The sequence below is a fragment of the Pinus tabuliformis genome, chromosome 7 (genome assembly GCF_031772625.1).
Source record: "Pinus tabuliformis cultivar Carrire ecotype Pingquan chromosome 7, CPIR1, whole genome shotgun sequence".
Classification (NCBI taxonomy): domain Eukaryota; kingdom Viridiplantae; phylum Streptophyta; class Pinopsida; order Pinales; family Pinaceae; genus Pinus; species Pinus tabuliformis.
Window position 1 is genome coordinate 1,606,084,877 of NC_142293.1, and position 16,604 is coordinate 1,606,101,480.

At 33.7% G+C, this 16,604-nt stretch overlaps 1 long non-coding RNA gene and 1 pseudogene across 1 annotated transcript in view; one reads left to right on the forward strand and one right to left on the reverse strand.

Moving 5' to 3' along the window:
• LOC149254291 (uncharacterized) overlaps nt 1-2,270 on the reverse strand; it is a 58,015-nt gene extending 55,745 nt beyond the window's left edge. The window contains exon 1 of the long non-coding RNA XR_016267141.1: nt 2,226-2,270. This is a non-coding gene — a long non-coding RNA (uncharacterized LOC149254291). The remainder of the gene's footprint in view (nt 1-2,225) is intronic.
• LOC149254293 (linamarin synthase 1-like) lies at nt 2,228-9,707 on the forward strand (annotated as a pseudogene).
• The last annotated feature ends 6,897 nt before the right edge of the window (nt 9,708-16,604 follow it).

Here is a 16,604-nt window from a genome sequence, read left to right on the forward strand (position 1 = left end):
TACATCATCATCATGAGGCTCCTCCGTGTGAGTATCCCCATCCATCCATGTCTGCAAACTGCACGATCCTGGTCCAACTTGATCAACCTCAAGTTTATCCTCCATCGTTGTCACATCTGCAACATCCTCATTCATCACGGCTTCCTCTTCCTTGTCAGCATAATCTACAACTTCATCTTGCTCCATTGTTTAACCAAGTTGAAGAAGTTCGTTTTCAACATTCTTTTCCAAGACTTCAAGTTCCTTTCGAATCCGGGGGTTCTATTCTTTCAACCGCTTTAACCTGTATAAGGTAAGCAAGAGCTTCCCTTTGCATTCTTCCAAACCTGCCATGTCTTGTTGTTCAGTTTGGCCTAAGCACTAAGCTTTACCTCTGCTAAACCTGTTTCACATTCACCTGAATCACCTTGATACCACTTGTCAGCTGCAAAACTTGAACTTCCTTTCAAGTCTTTGGTCTTCATAGAATCAGCTCCTTGATTCAGTTCACCAAGTTTCCTGCAACCATGAACCAGCCCTTGTTCCACTTGTATGTGAAACCAACTTCCTTCACCTGCAAGTACCTGCTTCCACTGTCATCAACTATCAAGTGCGTATGCACTTGCTCCACTTAGCTTCCTACAAGACTTCTCCAAGTCTTCAGTCTTGCTTTGATACCAACTGCCACAGTGCAGTGGGATCAACACTTCATCGTCAACCTGATTAGCTTCCTGATCATCAACTCTAATACCACCTGTCAAGGTGTGTATCAGCTCTTCACTATACATCGGCTTTACCTACTGTGAACCTGCTCTGATACCACCTATCACACCCCTAGGCCTACGGTAGTCTTTCAACCGTACTTGGCGAGGTGTGGCACCACTAAACACTTTCTTTTCACCAATACTTATGTTCATGGACTACGCTTAACCACTTGTCCTACTTAGTTTGTGTTTCTCAACAAAGTAATTATTATGTTTCCTTTATATCAATGAACACCCATACAAAATCATTATTATCAGCAATTATACAAGAGAACGCAATTGCACAGTATAAAGGGAGGGGCAACTCCCTGAACAATGAGCTTGCCCGAATACAATATATTATTCAACTTTACAATGTTTACAAAGCTTTACAAGTATACTTGGAAACACCAAGTTTCATACTCAGCCAAATTTACAACTTGCCACACCTTCGTGTGCCAACCAAAGTTCCTTGCCCGAGTTGGGCGGGCGCGCCCTCACACGAGCTGCCAACCGACTCCTCAACCGAACTTTGTTTCGACAGGCGGACGACCCACCCGAGTCACCCTTCACACCTTCGCACGGTGGGCAGGCAACCTCACCCGAGTCCCCATTCACTAGCACCATGTTTCGCTTTGCAAGTCAGGCGGGTGACTCACTCGAGTCACCACCCACGCTCCTTGTCCAAATGATGGGCGCCTTCACCCACGCCCTCACCCAAGAACCGAGACCTGTGCGTTATCTTTGTGTGGCCTTGCCCAAGGATGGGCGCATAAGAGCTGTGCCTCACCTTGCTGTGGCTTCACCTCTATCTTGCACTTCTCCTTGCTCGAGTTGTGATGTTCGAATTCGTTGGTGCTAAATGAACCAACATCGCATATAATATATATGCTTGCTTGTGTGGTCATGCCACCCCTTGGCCGACCTTCGTTTATCTCCAACCGGTGCCTTCGTTTGTTCCTTTGGTTGGTTGGCCCATCGACCAACGCCCCAATCAACAATCCTTCATCGTCGGCTTGATGAGATTGAACGCCCTCGTCCATCCTTTATAAATATGTGACTCGCTCCTCACTTGTACGCACGCATAAGTGACCGCTCTGTCATTTTGTCCAACTTGTGCACTCAACCAAGTCGCACTTCATCTTGGTGGTGATGCCTTTGAACCGCAGGTCGTTACACATAGGGAGGTGTCAATGTAAGAGTGATTGTTTCTATCTTCATAAAATAAGATAAATAAAATAAGAATATAAATGTTAAAATAAATTTAAACTTATTGAATATATCAACTACATTTATTATTATACTAAGTTTTATATTTAGAGTTTAATATTTTAAGATACACATTTAGAGTTTAATATTTAAAGATACACATGAATCATTCAACTCTTGACCATGGTGTTAGGATTATTCATTATGTGAAGAGTTTTTCCTATCTATTTATCTGCACGCAACTTTAACGACTCGACTAAAATTGATATTTACATCGAAAATCTCTATAAATACCTGCGCATCCCTATAATCGATCCACAATTCAAGCCCTTCTCGGTAGTCTTCCCTTTGTTAACAGAATATGGAATTAGGGCAATCAGTTTCAGTTGATGAGCAGCGCCCCCGCCATGCCCTGTTATTTCCATTTCCCTTGCAGGGCCACATAAAGCCTTTGATGAACTTGGCCAAAGTTTTGTCCTCACGCGGTTTTTATATCACTTTTGTGAATACCGAATTTGTTCAGGAGCGCCTGGCAGAGACTGGTGGGCTAATGACCGACGATTCTTCGATGAATATAAGATTCGAAACAGTGCCCGACGGCCTGCCTGCCCAACACGGCCGTACTCATGATATTACCGACGTGGCCAAATCCATGGAACATAACGCTCATATTCACTTGCGCGAGTTAATGAAGAAGCTCCACAATCGTCCCGACATTACTCCGGTCAGCTTTATAGTGTCGGATGGGGTTTTATCGAAGTTGCAAAATATTGCCAACGATTATGGTGTTCCAAGAATAGCCTTCTGGACGACCAGTGCTTGCGGGTTCATGCTTTATTTCTTCATGCCTGAACTCATAGAAGAAGGATGTCTTCCCCTCAAAGGTAGGTTCATGCTTTATTTCATGTCTATATACCTGTGCTAATATATATTATTCTTGAAGGATATATATCCGTGTCCTCACATAGGAAGGATCTTCCGCTCAAAGGTCATGGGTGATTTTTATACCTATAGTAAATTTTCATCATCAAAGTAGCCTGGAGAAAAGGCATCCACTATGGAGTAAAGGTAACGATTTGGTCATATTGCCAGTTACGTTAACACAAAATTTACAATTAACATAAACTAACACAAAATCTGTAATCCAGATAAATTTAGAGTAAAAAAATAAAAGGCTAGTGAGAATATTTGATCCTTCTCATCGGTAAAACATAACACTTTTTCATCCTACAACCAGTTTGCCAATGAGTTGCCTAACTTTAAGTTTTGCGGGTGTTTGAAGTCTAATATGTGATGTGGGTTTAATAGATAAATCAAGATGGTGTGGGTTTAATAATAGATAAATCAACGCGGACATTTTTTTATATATAATTTTAATTAATATAATTTAAAGTTGAAGAGGATTTGTTATAGTTATAAGTTTGAATGGTGTCGTTTGTATAATTTAAATGTTTCATGATTTTTTAAAATATTGAATTTATTAATATATTTAAATTATTTTGCAAGTTTGGTTGTATTTTTTTATTTATTTGTTCATTTCAAATCATCAAGCAAGTTACAATTGTAAAAAAAATGTTTCAGAAATTTGGCCATGCAATGGTATTGTATGCCATTCAAAACTTAAACAGTCTAAGTTTATCTATCATAGCCTTATAGACCTTAATGCCTAGAAACCATCTACATACCAGATAGTTATAAATAGAAATTTGAATTGACATATACATCATAAAACAAAATCAAAATTGATATGAAACATTGTCATTTAGCCATCTAATGACTCCATCGGAGCGGGGTCTTTTGCGCTTGAGCCTGACACTTCAGCTTGAGGCTAACAAGGATTGTGATGCTCAATTTGACCAAAGTGAGCATTCTGCAATTGGATTTGAAGTTGGAACAACTGAAGTTCTTTTTGAATAACCTAAAGACCGGGTCAGAATTTGCAGAAATAGCTTGAAAGGACATATTGGCTTTGGCGATGATGCTCTTCATAAGACATAAGAGATGAATTGATTGCTTGTAAAAAGTAAGATGGTCGCGGTTATGATTGGGATCTAGAATCAGCCCATTCCAATCCTCTGTTGGGACCTCAATTTGTGCCTGCTGGTTCAATTCTTCCTCCCAAGACGAAATCAATTGCTTCACCTCGGCGGGAGTCCCACAATGATAGGCCTAGACAATTCTCTATAAATTTGGGCATCAAATTTTATGTCTCACTGTCTTGGGGCTTTCTTGAAGTCAATCCCCTACTCTTTCCTTTACTAGCCTCAGAATTCCTCCACATCTAGAGGCCCCAACAGTCGCATAAGACTTGACCATAGTGAAAGAGGACAAACAACCGTTCGTCTAGTTCCTCAACCCTCCACCCGCCCATGACCCAACCAGTAGTGCAGAGGATGGAGAGAGAAATTGTTTATGCAAACTTGGTGCAACAATATGACATGAAAGCAACATGCAATTGACATTAAGCCTAAGCCTAAGAAGAGGAACGTAAAACTGGAGCGACACCTTCTTGCGTTGCACCACACCAAGCAACAATAGCCCGAACCCATATATAAAGGAAAACATGAAATTTCCACGACTGAAAGATCTCCACAGAGAATTAATAACACCCCCTCTTCTCTCATTCACTTGGATGCTCTCACAAAATTCATAGACACGGCTCGATAAAGCTGCACTTGCCCTTCCCTTTTGTAGGGTTGGCCATGTTATATTACCCCCAAACACATATAACCCGAATGCAGAATACAGATTACATAAAACCCAGAACATACGAAACAATCCCATATGGGATAATAAAGTGTCGTAAAAAACTGAAATCGGTGTAATGTGAATGAGAGTGCCATTATAGACCACCACAGAAAGTTTCCAATCCACCAGTAAGCCTTTTCCCCTCCATACACAAGGCACATAGAAAATGGCAGTCCCAACCTAAGGAAAATGATCAGGATAAGGACATACTAGGCCGAGTTCACCATCCGCTTGCAACGACTAGCCACAGCTAAGGTTCCTCCCCACAGCCAAGACTCCTCAAACCCGAGCACAATTATCTGAGACCAATCAATACTGGAACATTGAATACCACTAACATCGTGACTTTCAAGCTAGACTAAATACTGGACAAATGGGTTCATGAATACCCCAACTCTCACCACCTAGTATGTTAAATCGCTGCTAGACCTCATTTTGTTGTTCTCCTGAAGGCTGCGGTTGTCCCTTCACTTAAGGTGACAAATTGTGTGAGGGCATGGGTGAGGCTGCTCACTAGACCTTTCATAAATATGATTAAACATGTCAACGATCCCTAGACGAATCCTTAGGTGGCTCACACCCGGATCGAGGATATTTAAAATAAATTTTGAAAGAACTAAAAATCATAATTTAACTAAAAATTATATACTTGAAACAATAAATTTCATCTATAAATGAGATATTATAGTAAAAAAGATAAAAGTTCTTGACAATTGAGAAGATAAATATTTGATGCATGAGAAGATGAAGATTCCAGAACATATTTAGAAGAACTTATTTGATAATGGAACTATAATTTTTTTTCAACTTAAATTTTATATATATATATATATATATATATATATATAGATAGATAGATAGATATTGAAACTTATAGATGTAAAAGTTAAGTAAGGAAAAAAGTATTTAATTTTAGTTATTTATTTATATAATTGATTATGAAGGTGTAGATGCAAATAATAGAAAATATGAGGAAATCTATTTATTGATGAGAATAATAGTTTTTAATAATTTTGTTATGGTTTTATACAAACTTATTCAAAGATAACTTTTTTTTTTGTGTACTTTATTTTTTTATGGGTATATTTTAATAGAAAATATGAAGAAATCTATTTAGTGATGAGAATAATAGTTTTTAATAATTTTGTTATGTTTTCATACAAACTTATTCAAAGATAGATTTTTTTGTGTACTTTATTTTTTTTATGGTTATATTTTCTATTTTTTTAATTATTTTTTTTCAAAATTTTATAACAATTTTTTGGAATTGTAAATTTAAGTTAGGTAATTTATACAATTTGAATGCCATAAATTTTATTTTCAAGTATTTCATGATTACTCACATTTACATGAGTATGGCTCATAGATGTACTACACTTGTTTGGTGGTCATATGAGTAATCCTGACATATTTGAACATAATTACTCTTCTCACAAAAACCTCAAATATTTCATGATTACTCATATTTACATGAGTATGGCTCATAGATGTACTACACTTGTTGGGTGGTCATATGAGTAATTGTGACATATTTGAACATAATCACTCTTCTCACAAAAACCTCAGATCTGAAGTGATAATTTTTTTAATATTTCAAAATTTTCAAAATAAATAAATAAATTTTATATTTTAAATAGAAAAATAAAAAATAGTTAGGTACAACATTTTATTTAATCAAAATGAAGATAGAAATAAAATTTATTAATAAAAGTAAAAACATAAAATAGATATTAAAAATAAATAAAAAAGTATTTGTGTAATTCCTCTTTCTTTACTATCGTTAGAGGTTAAGTACAAGTTAAGATATGGATTTAACCTCCACTGAATATTTAGGAATATTCTTAGTAGTAATTATAAAAGTATTTATGCTCTTTCTACCTTTTTAATGAAATTGATTAATTAAAAAAGAATAATCACATAAACATGACTCATGCGTTTTTTTGGGGATGCTGTAATAGTAAACTATGGTATTGGTCCATGGTATTACAGCAACCTCTAATTGAATCTCCATACCAAATCTAAATGTAGATTTTAATGGTTAAAAATCTTGTTACATTTTTTCTGAATATGTAGACTTAATTAATATATTATTTTATTAAATTAATTATAATAATAATAATTCAAAATATATTATAATTTAGTTAATTTGTTATATTTTTAAAAATTAAGATAAAGTGAGATATATTATGATATTAGTGTTTTATTATTTATAAGCGTTTATCAACCATTTAAATTATCTATTTACATTAACATTAATATATAATAAAAAAATTCAAAAAATTAAATTTTTCTTTTTAAATTAATAATATCTCTACATTTCTATCTTTTTTTTAATCTTTTTTAGGGATATATTTTCTATTTTTTTTTTTAATTAATTTTTATTTTTTTAAAGATATAAGTTATTACATCTATACCATTTGAATTTGATAAAAAAAATTCATATTCCTATATTCCCCAAATAAATAAATACAATTATTTTTCAAATAGAAAAATAAAAATTATTTAATTAAAACATTTTATTTAATAAAATGGAGGATAGAAACAAAAATTATTAATAAAAGAAAAAACATATATATAATATTAAAAATAAATAGAAAACAATTTTTTCCATTATCATCATCATTATTTCTAAAATTTTAATTTAATTATCAATAATTATTAAGTAAATGTTAGGGTATAGACTTAATCTCTACTTAAATATTTCAGAATATTTTTTTGCAGTCAGAAATAAAACGTTCAAATTTATCTTAAAAATAAATTATGTTTTTTCTACTCTTTTAATTAAATTGATTAATTAAAAAAAATTAACCAGGAATCATGATTTTTGTAGATATTTTTTTTTCGATGTGGTTCACGGGGGCACCGGAGGTGGCCGCTACGTCCACGTAGAGCTGCACGGCCATCAGGCCTACCCCGAGGGCATCGAGGAGATTTGATGACCTCTCAAACCGGAGAGTACTATCAGGGAACTCGACCATTTGAGCTAACCCTCTTTTTTTTTTTTTTATAGATATGTAATAAGAGTAAACTATAATATTAATCTATAGTATTATAATAGAATTTATTTATAAATTCAAAATTTCCATAATAAAACTGAAAATAAATCTTAATAATTAATAATTTTTTATTTCATATATATATAGATATATATTTAGTTTTTTAATTAATAATAATATTTTAAAATAAAATTACTATTTAATTTAATTTTATAAATTCTTAAAATTACCATGATTTATAACTTATTATGATATAAGTATTTTGTTATTTATAAGGGTTTATTAACCCTTTAATTCATCCATTAACATTAATATATAATATTAGATATAACATTAATATACAATAATAAATATAAAAACAAAAAACCAATAAGTTTTTGTAATTTATCTCAATGTTTTTTAAAGATTTTTTTTGGGTCCAAATTTTTTTAAAATGATAAATTAATATTACAAATAAAAAACCAAAAAGTTTTAGTAATTTATATCCATGTTTTAAAAAAAAGAGTTTGGTGTCAAAACTCTTTTAAATGATAAATTTAAATTACTTGAATTTGAACAGGAACATTGGTCTTTCACTTGTAAATCTATTCTAAACACCAGGGCCCAAATTAGGATGTTCTTTCACTTGTAAATCTATTCTAAACACCAGGGCCCAAATTAGGTATTGACTTGGTTTTTATTATTGGTCTTTTACTTGCAAATCTATTCCAAACACCGGGGCCCAAGTTGGGTATTGACTTCTTTTTTATTATTTAAAAGGAGAAAAAAACAAAAAAACATACACTTAAATTTGTTTTTTCTAATTTGCTTCATGAGGTACTGTCAAAACTTCAATGAGGTCTTTCTCATATTTCTCGACCCATTGAACATGGAGGCGGTGAAGAACGATGTGCAGAACATGTACTACTAACGCAGATTGTAAACCTCTTCGTATTCAGCTTCATTTTTATTAACAACAATATGCTCGGTTGTGTACTGGAATATAAGATTGCTTATGTTTGGTTCATATTGAGACAGAATATTGTCCATATTTCACAGATGAGAGCTGCCTCACTGAGGAATCTCTTGATCAAGTGATAATAACTTGCATCCCGGGAATGCCCCCGCTGCGGTTGAAGGAGCTGCCCAGTTTCTGCCCCTTCGGATTTCTTCTTTCAAAATGCAATAAATCAAGCCCAGGGCACGTTAGCAGCAGATGGATTAATACTCAACACTTTCGTTGAGCTCGAAGGCCCAGTTTTGGAGGCGCTCTCACTTCACTTCCCTGTCTGTGCCATTGGCCCTTTGCTGCTCTCTCAGTCGTTACATTGTAAGGCTAAGGATGGGTTCCCAGATGAATTGAGTATGTGGAAAGAAGAAAGGAGCTGCCTCACATGGTTGGATACTCGGAAGCCATGCTCCGTCATGTATGTTTGTTTGGGGAGCTTGACAGTTTTGTCTAATGAACAACTCCTGGAATTTGCATGGGGACTGGCCTCCAGCAGCCAATCCTTCTTGTGGGTTATCAGGCCAGATATAGTTCATGGTGAATCTGCCATTTTACACGAGGAATTCCTGGAGGAAACAAAGGATAGAGGTCTGCTGGTGGAGTGGGCGCCCCAGATAAAGGTATTATCACACCAATCTGTTGGGGGATTTCTAACTCACAGTGGGTGGAACTCCACGTTGGAAAGCATAAGCGCAGGGTTGCCGATGATATGCTGGCCCTTCTTTGCGGAACAACAAACAAATGCGAAATTCGTTTGTGAAGAGTGGGGAATTGGATGCACTTGAAAAATACGGTGAGGAAAAAGGAGTTAGCGTTGTTGGTGAGGAATTTCATAAAAGCAGAGGGAGCAGATGAAATTATAAGAAGAATAGGGCAACTGAAGGAAATTGCCAAGCGAGCAATCCAGGAAAAAGGATCTTCTCATAACAATTTAGACAAGTTACTAAGCCATATATGCATCAAAAGGATCCAGCAAAATGATAGTACTCAAGCAGACAGTTTTTACTGAGCAAGTTGAGTTGACTGTGGATAGATAGCAGTATGTGAAGGGCTTGTATTTCATTGCATTTCTAGTTGAATTTACTTTAAATTGTAATTTCAATTAAATATATTTTATTCAAATTATTTTTTTTTAATATTAAATTTTTATTTTTATTTTTTTAATATTTTTATTAATAAATATTTGAAAAACAATTATAAAAACATTTCGCAACTATTTCTTTCTTTATATTAATAATTAAAAAATATATATTTTTCAATTAAAAATATATGATCATATGTAATAATCCTATCAACAAAGTGTTTGTCTATGCCTTAGTGGTGTGTCATATTTAGGGAAATGCATTGAGGATTGCATTACAAAATGTTCATCCACTATGCATTTGTTCAAGAATGTCATGTTAAATAGGATGTCGAATAAGAGACAAAATCAAATAATACAATAAAAAAAATCACTTAAATTCATAACAATTAGAAAGATTTGCTAATAGTAAGTAAAGAAAATGGTGTAGTATTATCTATTTTATATAACATAATTTTAATCATAGAATAATATGTTATATAGCTATGGAGATTTCTGTGCATTAAAATGAAGATATCACATGTACATCACACAGATACTAAAAACTCAATTCACATTAATATATTATAAGCATAAGGAACTATGTCTCGAGCTAATCTATTTTGGACATACAATCTCTTGATTGAGTGAATATCTCAAACACACACCAATTTAGGAGGCTAATTAGTTGGAGAGAATCTATCCACCAACTAGACCTTACCAAACTCCTAAACACTAGGAACTAACTCTTGCACATAGAAAGCATCACAACCAAGACAAGTAGGAAATATATTTTCCAAGTCACCCCCTTAATGGCTATTTGTCTCAATCTCAATCAACAAAGTCTAGTTGTGGCACGGGTGTTTACAAACATGAACAAAAAGAATATTTTGATGTCCATATAAAAGAAAAACCAGCAATCGCTAGTCTATAGGATTTCCTTCATGTACATGGTTTAGTCAACCATTATATATTCATTCTTGTACATGTACTTATAAGTCCTCCTCCATCATGACCAACTTGGGTTTCCTTGGATTACCCATAACCGTGCACTAGTTTTTATGGTCTTACGTTAAACCATGCCCATGGTTTTGTCGGCTAACCCTAAACCATGGTTGTAGTTTTCTTTATTGACCCTAAACCATGTTAAAAGAATCCCTTCCTACTTCACTCTCACACTCGTGGCTTCTAGGTTACCACAAACCTATGATACAAAGTGGTTTTCAACTTACCATAAACCTGCACTTACACAGTTTCTCAAGTGGTTTCTAGCTTACCGCAAACCTGCACTTCCAAAGTGGTTTTAAGATTATTGGGAATTTCATGGGGTACACACAGTTATAGCTAAAGAATGTTACAAAATTTTGAATGACCACTACAAAACATCATAAACTTGCCTATTAATACAATAATGTGACAAATAATAGACTTTAATCAGGTATCTATTCCACAAACTCACAAACTTTCATTTAGTTGTCCATCATCCTTTAATTGCTATTGCTTCGTATTTACCTCCTCCTCTAAAATTGTTCATATCACCCACAACATTATCTTTAACATCATTGTTCAATAATTATCCTAGATTTCCATATTCACATATATGTAATTTGCTAAATTAATTAACTCTAATAAAATCATCATTGTTCAATAATTATCCTAGATTTCCATATTCACATATATGTAATTTGCTAAATTAATTAACTCTAATAAAATCATTATACTTTGAATTAACTAAACTCAATAAAATTATCTTCCATAATCCAAAATTCTTACCATAAATCTGTTAGTAGACAACCACATTACCAATAACTTATTCTTTACCATGCATGCTCAATAATTATCCTAGATTACCAGATTCACATATATGTCATTTGCTAAATTAACAGACTCATTAAAGAGATTGTATGCTCAATAACTATCTTGGATTTCCATATTCACATATATGTAATTTGCTAAATTAACCAACATAATTTGCTAAATTAACCAACTCTAATAAAATCACTACACTTTGAATTAGCTAAACTCAATAGAATTATCTTCGAAAATCCAAAATTCTTACCCTAAATCCATTAGTAGGCAACCACATTACCAATCACTTATTCTTTACCATAGCCATTAAAGAGATCGTATACTTAATTGGTTACCACACGTCAAAAGAATACCAGATCGAATAAAGCACTCCCATTAAAATATCGTAATACCTTGTAAATTCTCTTGTATATCCAACGAGGTATTCACCTTCATACCGTCAAAGGGTTTTTTTTTTTTTCTACGCACAGGTTACCGCAGATCCACGACCACACAAACTCAACAACGCTGGTTCCCCTCTTCCGCATAAAACTTCCAACACACCAGCAATAATCATCCATGACACCACCGACAGTGTCTCCACAAAGACGTATGCCAAGCTCGGCCTCCTTATGCGCACAACTCTCCACGTAAGGTTGCAGCTGAAAATGGGTCTTCCACGCACCACAGACTCCTTTGCATGCAGACTCCTCTGGACAGACTGGTGGGCTTTTGTGCTTCTCCCAACTGTTAAAAACACAGCAAAGCAACAACTACAGCCAATACGGCTCTCCTCATGAGCATTAGTAGCTCGAGTGGTCCACAATGCAGGTTTATTTTATGGACAACAAACTCAAATAAAAACACATTAAGAATACATCTCAAAACAGATACATATGCTTTCTATTTCCTTGGCTCCGTAACTCGAGTTGTCCACACTGGAGGTTTATTTTATGGACAACAAATTCAAATAAAATTACATTACGAATACATCTCAAAACAGATACATATGCTTTCTATTTCCTTGGCCCTGTAAGGACCACGGCCCATGCCCATATGGGTTTTGATAGCAAATTGAAATGGGAAGACACATACATACGCTTTCTATTTCCTTGCCCGGGTAAGGGCCAGGGCCATATGGGTTTTGATAGGGCCAGGGCCATATGGGTTTTGATACCAAATTCATACGCTTTCTATTTCCTTGCCCGGGTAAGGGCCAGGGCCATATGGGTTTTTGATACCAAAGAAAACAAAATCTTTAGAAATAAAATATAAGTATTAAAAAAATACACAATCAAAACAATCAAACAATTGTTTTCTCCAATTATTTCGCAGTGATATAAATAGCAACATATAGTGGAAAACATTTTCTAATAACCCAAAATTAATGAGTTATTAACCAGGAACGTATCCTATGTAAATGTTTCAACATCATTAATATTATACAATTTTTCTGGGTGATTTAATTCTTAATTTTTTCCGTTTGATAATAATAATGTCGGATATTTATGTTGCAACATCATTAATATTATACAATTTTTCTGGGTCATTCAATTCTTAATTTTTTCTGTTTGATAATAATAATGTCGGATATTTATGTTGCAAACAAATTGAAGTGTTCTGCTATTTCTTAGCTTCTCTCAATTGATTTGTAACTCATCTATAAATGAGGGAATTATAATTAACTTATGGATTCTTTGTAAATTTATAAATTCAATCTTTGTCCTTAGAATTATATAAAAATATTTTTGTTTAGAATAGACTTTAAGACTTATATTTTGTTTTGTATATAGTTTTTTTTGTTATATAATTACTTGAAGCAATGTCCAATGGACTTGATTCTTTTCTCACTCGTTTGAGAACTATTAAGTTGAGACTATTTTGTGCCAAAAGATTCAAGCATTCGAATACACATTATTCAAAGTTATAAGTAATGATGCATGTTAATTATGATGTAAATATATTTTAATTTATAATTGTCATGAAATTGTGAATGTTGGGCTCAATGGACTTTTCATTGAAAGAAAATATTAGATATATATGTGGGATGCATTTGTTATGAATTATGGAATCCAATTATTCATGTTTCTCACAATAAGATTTTTTAAACAATTAAGAAACACTTAATATAATTTAGTGAAGTTAATACCTAACAAAGATGCTCTCTCTCTCTCTCTCTCTCTCTCTCTCTCTATATATATATATATATGGCATTTCTGTATAGATGTATATAAATTATTTCTTTTATTATAATGCTATGATAATCAACAATAATATCCTCTTCAATTTTACTAAGAGAGGAATTGTTTCAATTTCTTATCATTATCAATCAACAAAAAAATATAACAACTTTTTGCAACATTAATAAATAATTTTAGTGATCTCCTCTATGTCAATTTGATCCATCATTAAAACATATATAAATTTAATTTTAAACCAACATCCAATTACTATTACTAATTTAGAAATAAATGAATAATTGTGAGAATGAGACTAACTAATGGTATGTCAAAAGTTTTCTACAAGAAAACCAAAATGTATCTTTTGGAGATGTAACATTGACAAAGTGATAATTAATGAATTTGTAGTTTAATGAGCCAATTTAATTGATGTTTTTAACCAACAATTCAATGTAGAAACAAAGGGAGAGAATGCATACATTTCATAGTAGAGATTAAGAACCCTAGGATGTATATGGCCTTTATATATATTAGGCACCAAGAAAATGTTGCAGCCAAGTTGGAATGTTGTAACTAATGGATGTGTAGTGGCCAATCTAGGGTGCTAGATTAGACTAGATTTAATATCAACCAAGGTAGGTAAACTTAGAGGCACGTGTCTAAAGTCTATAGACCTAAAATGATCTCATCTACCTAACTAAGTGTTTACTGTGACAGGCTGCAGAACTCCTTTACAGGAGATTGAAATATGTTTCCTCTCACACTTTAGCACTCAGATCATCTAATTTAGTTAACTGTTCTAAAGAAACAATGTGTTACTAATCTGAGTTTTCAACCCTCTTACAAGGATATAATTCAAAAAAGCTCTTTCCAGCTAACACACTAAGCATTCATGAAAACCAAAAACTCTTTTAAGCACATTAAAACTCAGATGCATGAAAACAGAGTCCACACAGATACTTCAAAATTCAATGGTCGATCAAATCTTTTACAAGATATTGTTCAATAATCTAGCAATCGAATTCTCAAACTATCACCATGAATAATACTTGCAAGAACTTCTAATCGAATCAATAAACTCATAGGCAAGAAAATAACATTAAATGCTATTCAACACTATTCATATTCAAAAACGCTATGGAAATGAAAATAAAAGTATATCAATCTCCACGTAGGGCCCGTCCACGCTTCAATGGCACACTTAGGAAACTTCAAGTGATGAAAATTTTAACGTATAAGCACTATAATGGTAAAACAATGCCTGTAATTAAGTTTTGGAAATCAAATCACATGCAAGAGCAATGTTCTGGAAACAATAAACAAGAACAACAACGTTCTGGACAATGCAATACGCAGTCCTTTTATCTGCTTGTCTCCTATCCTCGTTCACTAACTTTCCCTTCTAGTGTATAATTGGATGTACATACATTATCATGCAGATGTTTCTGCTTTTACAAGAAAGGTGATTTTTGTCTTTTCTAATCTTAACTAATTTCCAAAGCAAAACAAAATCAGTTTAGGCAACTCTCGCTTTTTGCTGCTTTTGTGACCAAAAAGGCTGGGTTTGACCAGCATTGACCATGTATCCAGGGGTTTTAGATTCGCTGTTGAATAGATCTTTCACCATGTATGTACTTTCGAGGTCATGTTCCTATCATTTGTTTTGATTTTCCTGCCATGCCACGTGTCACATCATAAACCATTTACAGGAAGTCATGACATCCTGTAATTTTGTTGAAAATTTCTAATTTTTAACATAAAAATTCACAAATTAAATTTAAAGTAAAATAACAACTATAATGCTTTGATTAATCAATTTCAATGGACTATGAGGGGTTTATGGGAGAAAAATATAGACAAATGATGGATTTCTAGAAGAAAAGGATGGCAATGAAATGGTACCAACATTTCCCCCAAGCTTAATGATTTAGCATGTCCTCATGCTAATCCTGATGTGCTCCCTTTATACTCTGTTCCTGCGTGTGCCTCTGTCACTTGTAGCAATGCATCTATATTCTTCTGAGCTTGGGAATTTTTCTGGACGTGGAGCTCATGTTTCATATTCTTGTATTTTTCTTTGAGAGCTTTCTTTTGAGTTTACCATTTGGTTGCCCATTTGCAAATGTCGGTTTGTTCAGTCTTAAGTTCTTTGATTTTCTCCTTTAGCTTCTCATTTTTCTGCTGATTCTTCTTGCTCTGAGCTCTCAACATTTCATTCTCCTTCTTGATGACTTTCTCTAGCATGTTTGTCTCCATCAATTCCTCTTTTAGCTTTTCAATTTGTTTTTCTAACCTCCTTTGTTTCTTGTTTGTAGGTGCTGGTTCTTTCCCTTGTCCATTGTTACTCTCGACATCCATTTCTGCTTCCGATCCTGGCTGTGAATCAGCACCGCTCTCAATGTCCATTGGTGCATCTAAATTTGACTCTGGTTGATCATCTTGTGTTTGGGTCTTTTGTATTCTCCTTGATCTTCTTGTATATGTAGTGAAGATTTTGTCTTGCTCAATTTTCTGGGCAGCTTCTTGCCTCATCCTTCTTTTCCTTACACTACTACTGTGTGGAGGAACATTTCTTGACTTACGCTCAGGGATTTCCTCATCAATATCAAGCATAAACTCTAAGCGCTCTTGTTGTTCCTGTTCATCTTCTCCATCTTTTATTTGATTAGCAACCAAAAATTCTTTCCATGTTTTCCCCCTCCTCTACACTTCAAATTCAATTAGAATTTTATCAACCTAAAATGATACAAACTTTTATCTTAATTACCCTTTTGTTTCTAAATAGCTTTTGACATCTTAGTAAAACTCTGTAAGAGGAAATAGGGTAGGCTGATGGTGCATTGCCCTTTTAAGTGCAACAGGAGTTTGATGTGATATAGATATACTATGCTGTAACGACCTTCACATGTAACA